At 54.6% G+C, this 7,939-nt stretch overlaps 1 pseudogene; it reads left to right on the top strand.

Annotated features, from left to right (window-relative positions):
- The first annotated feature begins 5,111 nt into the window (after positions 1 to 5,111).
- On the top strand, positions 5,112 to 6,472 carry LOC137862310 (PHD finger protein 7-like; annotated as a pseudogene).
- Positions 6,473 to 7,939: the final 1,467 nt, after the last annotated feature.

A 7,939-nucleotide genomic window follows, 5' to 3' on the forward strand; every position in this document is an offset into this window, starting at 1 on the left:
TTTTTTTTTTCTCCCAAGAACCATATACATTACATGCAAAACATTGTACACAGAGATTAATATCAAAATGCAATACAGATCAGGTGCACTTTAAGCTGGACTCTAGGATATGGCAAACACACCAGGGTACATATTGCTTTGAAACCACCTTTTTTTTTTAATGTCATGCATACCACATAATATTCAGTCTTTTGTTTTGTATTTTTCTGTTTTTATACAAAAATACCAGTGCTTATTATACTAGTTACTGGAAAAGAAAAAAAAATCAGATCTGTGTGCCCTCTTCCAATCAAAATTTTGTTGTGAGAGCACTGGATAAATATATATACACACACCAACAAGTGTCATAAGCTTTGCCTTTGCTGAAGGAAGATGAATAGTACCAAGAAAATCTGTCTAGTTTGTTTTACAGGCTTGTCTTTCTCAGTATGGAACAAACGGACCTCCCTGGTCTAACTTTGCCATTGCCTATTCTGCCTTTGTCCTGGAGAGAAGAGCAAGAATAAATCTATTTTTGCACTCCAAAAACGCATTAGAGGAGGATTATCACACCCACCTAAGGGTACTTCCTTGTTTGTTTATAAAGCACCAAGTATTTCTCTGGGACAGTCTCTGTTGCTGGCTTGTTTTGTGCCTTCCATTTATAAAAAAGATATTATAAAAAAGATAATGAAGATATTAAGATGCTTACCCCTTGTTTTTTACCCTCCTCTTTGGGTCCAAACATCTAGATGGAGGGTGCAAAACAACACTTTTGAATCCAGACCCTGAGCTGCAGAGTCCAAAGGCCCAGCTTTCAGCTCTAAAGCCTGACTTGGAGATACAAGACACGCCCTCTCCTCCTCCTCACTGCCTCTTGCCTCCTCCCCTCCTCAAATTTTAACCGTCTCAAACCTCATTATTAGGGCCCCATGCTTCCTTATTTCACCCCAAATCCCTATGTTCAGGGTCCACAACCTCCACTTGGTATTTGAACTCTTCTTCTGATTGCCTTAACCTTCCATTTAAGAGACAGGGTGCTCCTTTAAAGTGACCGAGTGCTTTGGGTCAGGGCCCTGACACTTGCTTCTGGATCCAAAGCTAGATTTTCCTTGCTTCCAGCCACACTCTTACTAGCCAGGCTGCCATTTTTAGGGCACAATGCCCGATTTTTAGGGTCCACATTTTCAATGCAAGGTGCAAAGCGGCCTTTATAAATGGCGAGGCTTTCTTTGAGAGGAACACCCCTGCTTTCAAATTCACAAATCTTTATGCTAGGAGTCGAGGCCTGAATTTTAGGTTCCAAAGCCTCCTTTTCAGGTCCAAAAATCCATCTGGAGGGAGCAAAGCATCGCTCTTGGATCTACACAGAGGAGCGCAGGCTGTGCTGTCTGACATTTTTAGGCCCCGGCCTCACATAGTAGGGCAAAAGCCTCTTCCTTGGGCTCAAAAGCCTTGATTGAAAGGATAACCTCTCCTGGCTTTTTGTTGCTTACACATCAACCTTAGAGACCAGGCTGCCATTTCCAAGGAACAATTCCCTATTTTTAGGATCCACAATTCTATTATAAGATGCAACGCGGCCTTCTTAGATGGCCAGGCCTCCCCCTTAACCTAGCTTCTGGATCCAATGTCAGATTTTTCTTGCTTCCAGCCACACTCTTACGGACCAGGCTGCCCGTTTTAGTGCATCGTGCCTGTAATACACAATAAATGTTTGTTCATTGCCTTTTGTATTATAAAAACAAGGAGTTCCGTTTGAGGAGCAGGAGTTGCGAAGGCTCCCTGCTCAAGTAAGGAGCTGTATAATACTTGGCTGGACACTATGAAAATTCTTTTGCTTAATGTAACAAAAAAGAGAACCCCCTCCCCTTCTCTCCTTCTGCATCTCAGTTGCCTCTTTTTTCAGACACTGCTGCAAAGCTCATGTAACCATCTCCTGATAAGTTGCTAACCTAGTGTCTCAACATCCTGCCTTCCTGTCTCACACTGGGCCAACATGACCAAATATAAAAAAAAGAAGTTGAACCACAACGCCGAGGAAGACTACAGCCTTCATCTTCACAACCACCAGAGGGACAGAGACAACCCCCTAGCAACAGTGCGTGCAGTCGCAGAATATATCAGGATGTGCTGCGTAATCCCGGAATTACCAAGATATAAAAAGGGACCCTGGCGGGGGTGAGGTGCGCACCGATGACGGAGCCGAGAATCCCCGGCCGCCCAGTGCTGTTTTGCTTGCTGGTCCTTACTCAATGAATTCCTTTCTATTCTTAATACTCTCTGAAAATTAATTAAGGGGGCAATTTATAGCACAGGCCGTAAGCTAGAGACTCCAAAGGCCCAGGGTCCAGGTCTAAAGCCTCACCTTGACGACCAGGCCCGTCCACACTCCCCCTCCCTCTCCCTCCCTCCCTCCCTCCCTCCCTCCCTCCCTCCCTTCGTCTCTCTCTTCCTCCCCATTTTAAGTGTTCAAAGCCTCATTAGGAGGCCCCCGTGTTTCCTCTCTAGGCTCCAAAGCCTTCTTTTCAAGCTCCAGAAGCTCCACTTGGCATCCCAAGTCTTCTTCTGATCATCTAAACCCTCAGTTTGCAGGCCCAGGGCCTCATTTGTAGGGACCAAGCCCTTTCGTTCAGGGCCCTAAGACTGCTCTCAGGAGACAAAACTGGCTTCTTAGTGCTTACACCCTCACTTTTCTGGCCCAGGCTGTCATTTTCAGGGCACAATATCTTATTTTTTAGGGCCCCCCATTTGCACTGTAAGGTGCAGAGCTGCATTTTTCGGGTGCAAAACCTTATTTGTGAGAAAATTCCCTCCCTCCCCATTTTAAGTGCTACGAGTGGTTAGAGGGGCATTGGGTAAATGGAAAGGTTGTGTGGTTGTGGTGGCTTGGGGGCTTACTGTATCCACCTCAGCTATTGTGTGCTATTTTGTCAGTTTGGGATCTGGAAGTTGGATCTCAACACTGAAAACTAAGGGGAGATTTTATTGGTCTCCATACTGTTATAGTTTGCTCCTGAGGTCCACCCCTCAGGAGCAAACTGCTCCAACCTGGGTCCCCCACGGGTGGCAGCTCCTGCCAGGCCCCCTGCTCCTGCGTGGGCTCTGCTCCACAGGCTGCAGCTCCGGCCCACAATCTGCTCCGGCGGGGGTCCTCCACAGGCTGCAGCCTGCTTCGGTGCAGGGCCACCTGCTCCACCGTGGCCTCTTCCACGGGCTACAGCGTGAAACCCTGCTCCACTGTGGTACTCCATGGGCTGCAGGCGGACAGCCTGCTCCGCCATGGTCCTCACCACAGGCCACAGGGGAACTTCTGTTGTGGTGCCTGGAGCACCTCCTCCCACCCCTTCACTGACCTTGGTGTCTGCAAGGCCGTTTCTCACTCCTCTCTTTCTCCCAGCTGCTGTTCCACAGCAATTTCTTCCCTTTCTTAAATATGCTCTCACAGAGACGCAAACAACATCGCTTATTGGCTTGGCTCTGGACAGCAGCAGGGCCCTTATCTAAAATGGGGCAGCTTCTGGATTCTTCTCACAGAAGCCACCCCTATGGGCCCCTGCTACCAAAACTTGCCAAGTAAACCCACTACAATTTCTTATTGTTCATATTGTTCAAAAGGGATGGAAAATGGAGACTTGTTTGTCATCAAGAAAAGGAATGGAAAATGGAGCCTGTTCAGTCCTGGAACTTAAAGGATTCTTTGTTACCTTTCCTGACCGTACATATGTGTAGGCATACTTGGGTTTAGTATGCAAAGCAATGTTCTGTATATCTAGAATGTTTGATGTTTGTGTGTGCGTTTTGGTGGAGCGTGGACTCTCTGCACACCCAGTGCTGTTTACTTGCCTTTTATACCTTTTATAAATATTTGTTTTATAAATATTACAAAATTCAGATTGAGATCTCATTTATAAGAGGGGAGAAAATGAGCTCTGGTCCCACGCTGCTCTCAAGAAACTGTGTAGGAGAAGGACGTGAGGAGGGAGCAAGCTGCGAGTCATATGCCAGATGTCCTGCGCCTGTCTCGGAGGTTGGCAATGCTGGCCCAAAGGTGTGGTGCAGGCGCTGCCACTCCAGGGCTGCAGCCCCATCCGAGGGACATCTCCTGTGGCGTGGGAAGCACTGCCAGCAGCCCGAGGGAAGCGATCCTTCCTCTCTGCCGCAAGAGCGGCCTTCCCCTTGCTTGGGTGCCGAGGGCCCAGGCCCCAGCATGGCACCTCCAGCCACCCCCGTGAGGCAGGGGCTCTGTCACAGTGGGCGTCAGGCAGCTTTGGGCATCCCTGCCCAAATAGGGGGCGCGCAGCGGTGATGTCACAATGGCCATTGTGACCCGCGGGGCAAGGAGAGTATAAAAGGCTGCTGGGCCCGATTTGCCTCGGTGCGATTTGGTGAGTTGGGGAGAGGGCAGGGAGGAGGGGGCTGCCCGGGGCTGCCGAGGGAGGAGGGGTCCCACACCTCAGGGCCCGTGCTACAGACTCACCCTCGTTCTGCTTCCCCCTCAGGTTCGGCAGAGGAGTGTGTGGAGGAGAAACCCCGGCACCGCTGAGGCAGGGACTCTCCAAGTGCTCACTGTCGAAGTGCACCATGTCTGCAAGGAACGAGAATGCTCCCGACTCGAGGGAGCGAGGTGAGAGAAAAGTATCCCTTTTCTCAGCAGGGCCCCTCTGCTCCTTGGCAGGGGGGACCCAGGTTGGGCTGTGGGTGCCTGCTGGGCCCCTTCCCCTCCACAGCCTCTGGCCCTGCCCATCAGCCAGCATGGCAGGGACAGAACAGGCCCTTGGGGACAGTCCCTCAGGGACACCTGGCCCCGCAAAGGTGCTCAATGGCTGAGCCATTTTCTCTCTCTCCTCCAGCATGCATACTGTGTGGCCGGGTAGATGTCGACGTGAATGTCTGCGGCCATACATACGAAAGGGGTGTGCTCTGTGCCCACTTATATTGCATGGTGAGTTCCCCCAGGGGTCCTGTCAACATCCCACCAGGGACGGTCCCTTCAACTATGACCCCTAATGAGATCCTGCTCTTTTCTCTTCTATAGCTTTTTGCGAATGGCCTTGATCGGTGTGGACTCGTAAGACAGGGAAGTGCACTAATTTTAGTAGAGGATGTATGGCGCACAGTCAGGCAGGCATCTGAGAAGGTGAGGACCTGACAGGGACAGGGAGGTTTGTGCCAGGAGATGCTCCCACAAGCTTAGCCTGGACCCCAGGGAAGCAATCCCGGCCTTTCCAACCTGCTCCGGGACAAACTGCTGCTCTGGCAGACGAGCCTTGTCCACCAGGCGGGTCTGCAGAGTGTGCCCTGCACCCTGTGCCCTGCCCTGCCCAGGGGTGTGGGGTCAGCGGGTGGCGGCATCGAGCCTGCTGCTAATGGGGCTGTTGTGTTCTCTTCAGCAATGCTTCGTCTGTGGCGAGCGAGGGGCCACCATCACCTGCACGGTGAGAGGCTGTGAACGCTGCTTCCATCTCCCCTGCGCCTCAGAGGGAGAATGCGTCACCCAATACTTCAGGCGGTACAGGTAAGGGCTGCCGGCACCAGCCAAGCAAGAGAAGACCCCACGGTGATGCTTCCCAGCAGCCTGGCAGAGCCAGAGGCAGCGCCAGAGCCTGGACGGGCCTGGGGCTCCTTCACGTTCCTCTGCCCTCCTCGCCACAACCGCGGCGGGCCCAGCACTTCTCACCTTGCCCTTCCCTTCCCTCTCCCCCCCCAGGTCCTTCTGCTCGGAGCACCGCCCGCAGCAGGCAGCGCAGGCAGCTCCAGAGCAGGGCACCACCTGCATCATCTGCATGGAGCCTGTGGGGGACAGCACGTCCTACCACACCATGGTGTGCCCAGCCTGCAATCACGCCTGGTTCCACCGGCGCTGCATCCAGGTAGGAGCCCTCCCCTCACCCTGCGGGCACGGCAGCTGCTCAGTAGCACCAGGGCCCGCTCACCGCTCACCGCCTGTGTTCCTGCTGCAGGGACACGCCATGTGTGCAGAGCATTCTCTGCTTCCAGTGCCCCGTCTGCAGAGACAGCAGCAGTTTCGTTCAGAGATGTCCCACATGGGGATCCGAATCCCAGTCAGGTTGGTATCCCTCTACCCTGCTCTTGAGGCACGAGGGCACAAGTGCTGTGCACAGCCAAGGACTGGACAATTTCATCCCTTCTCTTGCAGACAACCAACCTGGGAGGACAACGACGCCTTTGCATCACAGCGTGAGAGGCACCAGCGCTGTGATGCCAGCGAATGCCTTTACCCACGAGGCAGGGAGCAGGCAGAAGTACACGGGTGAGTTGCCTCAGCAGCCATCTGGGGCTCTGCATGGGACCTCAGCATCGCTGCAGGCTGGGGGAGGCAGGACAGAGCAGAAGGATGTGCCAGCCACTCCCTGCCTCAGACGCTTTGTCCTCACACCCACAACCCTTTGCTTCTTCCCCAGGCCCTGGCAGCTGCTCCTGTCTCGCGTCCTGTGCTGCCGAAGGCACCCACCGGCGCTGCTCAACTTGACCAACAGAGCAGGCACCTGGGAGTGTGCCAGCTGCGCTGGCGTGGACAACGGTAAGACGCACAGGCCGCATGCTGCTGGGCTAGCAGGGGCTCAGGGCAGCCTTGCCAGAGTCGAGTCTCTCTGACCCAGGACGGAGCAGAGCCTCTACTGCCGTGGGTCTGGAAGTCCATCCCACTCACCTTCCTGCCTCCTCTTACAGCCTCCAGTGCCAACCAGGGGCTCGCCAGCTCTAGCACCTCCAGTGCAGAGGCTCCGGGGCCCTCCCATGGCTCCCCAGCACCCGAAAGCAGCAGCCTCAGCAGCAGCAGCAGCAGCCAGGCAGCACCAGGGCCATCCCCACAGCTCCCAGGGGACTGAGAGCGGAAGGCCAGCAACAGAAGAGAGGGCAATCCGCCAACCTGTACGTCAGGCCCAGGACACCTGTAATGATCCTGGAAGAAGCCGCACGAGGAGCCGTGCTGCAGAACCCAGCGCTGAGAGCAGCACGCCCAGCTTGGCCAGACAGAGGGCACCAGGAACCTCCAGTCACTCCATGGTGCCGAAGGCAGACTCCCTCCCAGCCAGCGGGGACGACCCCAGAGAAGAAGCCGCTCACCGCTGGAACATCAGGCCACAGATGCGCAGAGACAGCCCCAAAGACGCCGCAGGAGATGCCATGAACTACAAACCGGTGCTGGGAGCAGCCAGCAGCCACCCGATCTGCCAGGCAGGCGGCATCAGGTCCCCCAGTGGATCCCCAAGACGTAAACGGCGACGATCCTCCAGCCAGCAGGGGCAACCCCAGAGAAGAAGCTGTTCACCGTTACAACATCGGGCTCCAAATACCCAGAGGCAGACTGGAAGACGGTGTGGCAGCAGACATGCTACAACCCCTAGTGCTCAGAGCAGCAGTGACTGCAGTAGCCGCTCTGACAGTGAAACAGCACCAGGAACCTCCCAGCAGTTCCTGCATTACTGCTTGCAGTGCCAACCTGGGGCTCACCAGCCCTGGCACCTCCAGTCTGGGTGTTCTGGGGCCCTCCTGTGTCTCCCCAGCACCTGAAAGCAGCAGCTGCAGCACCAGCAGCCAGGCAGCACCAGGGGCCATCCTACAGTTCCCTGGTACCTGAGAGCAGCAGCCCCACCAGGCAGCAGGGGACAGAGCAGAGGACAATTCGCCCACGTTTACATCAGGCCCAAGACACCTGCAACAGGCCCAGAAGACGCCACAGGAGCAGCCATGCACCACAAACCGGTGCTGGGAGCAGCAGCACCACCCGATCCTCCCAGGCAGGCGGCATCGGGGTCCCCCAGTGGATCCCCAAGGCGTAAACGGAGACGATGCTCCAGCCAGCAGGGGACGGCCCAGGCAAGAAGCCGCTCCCCATTACATCAGGCCACAAATACCCAGAGCCGGCCCCGGAGACAGTGTGGGAGCAGACGTGCTGCATCCCCCTGTGCTCAGAGCAGCAGCAGCAGCTCTGAGA

The sequence above is a fragment of the Anas acuta genome, chromosome 11 (assembly GCF_963932015.1).
Source record: "Anas acuta chromosome 11, bAnaAcu1.1, whole genome shotgun sequence".
NCBI classification, from domain to species: domain Eukaryota; kingdom Metazoa; phylum Chordata; class Aves; order Anseriformes; family Anatidae; genus Anas; species Anas acuta.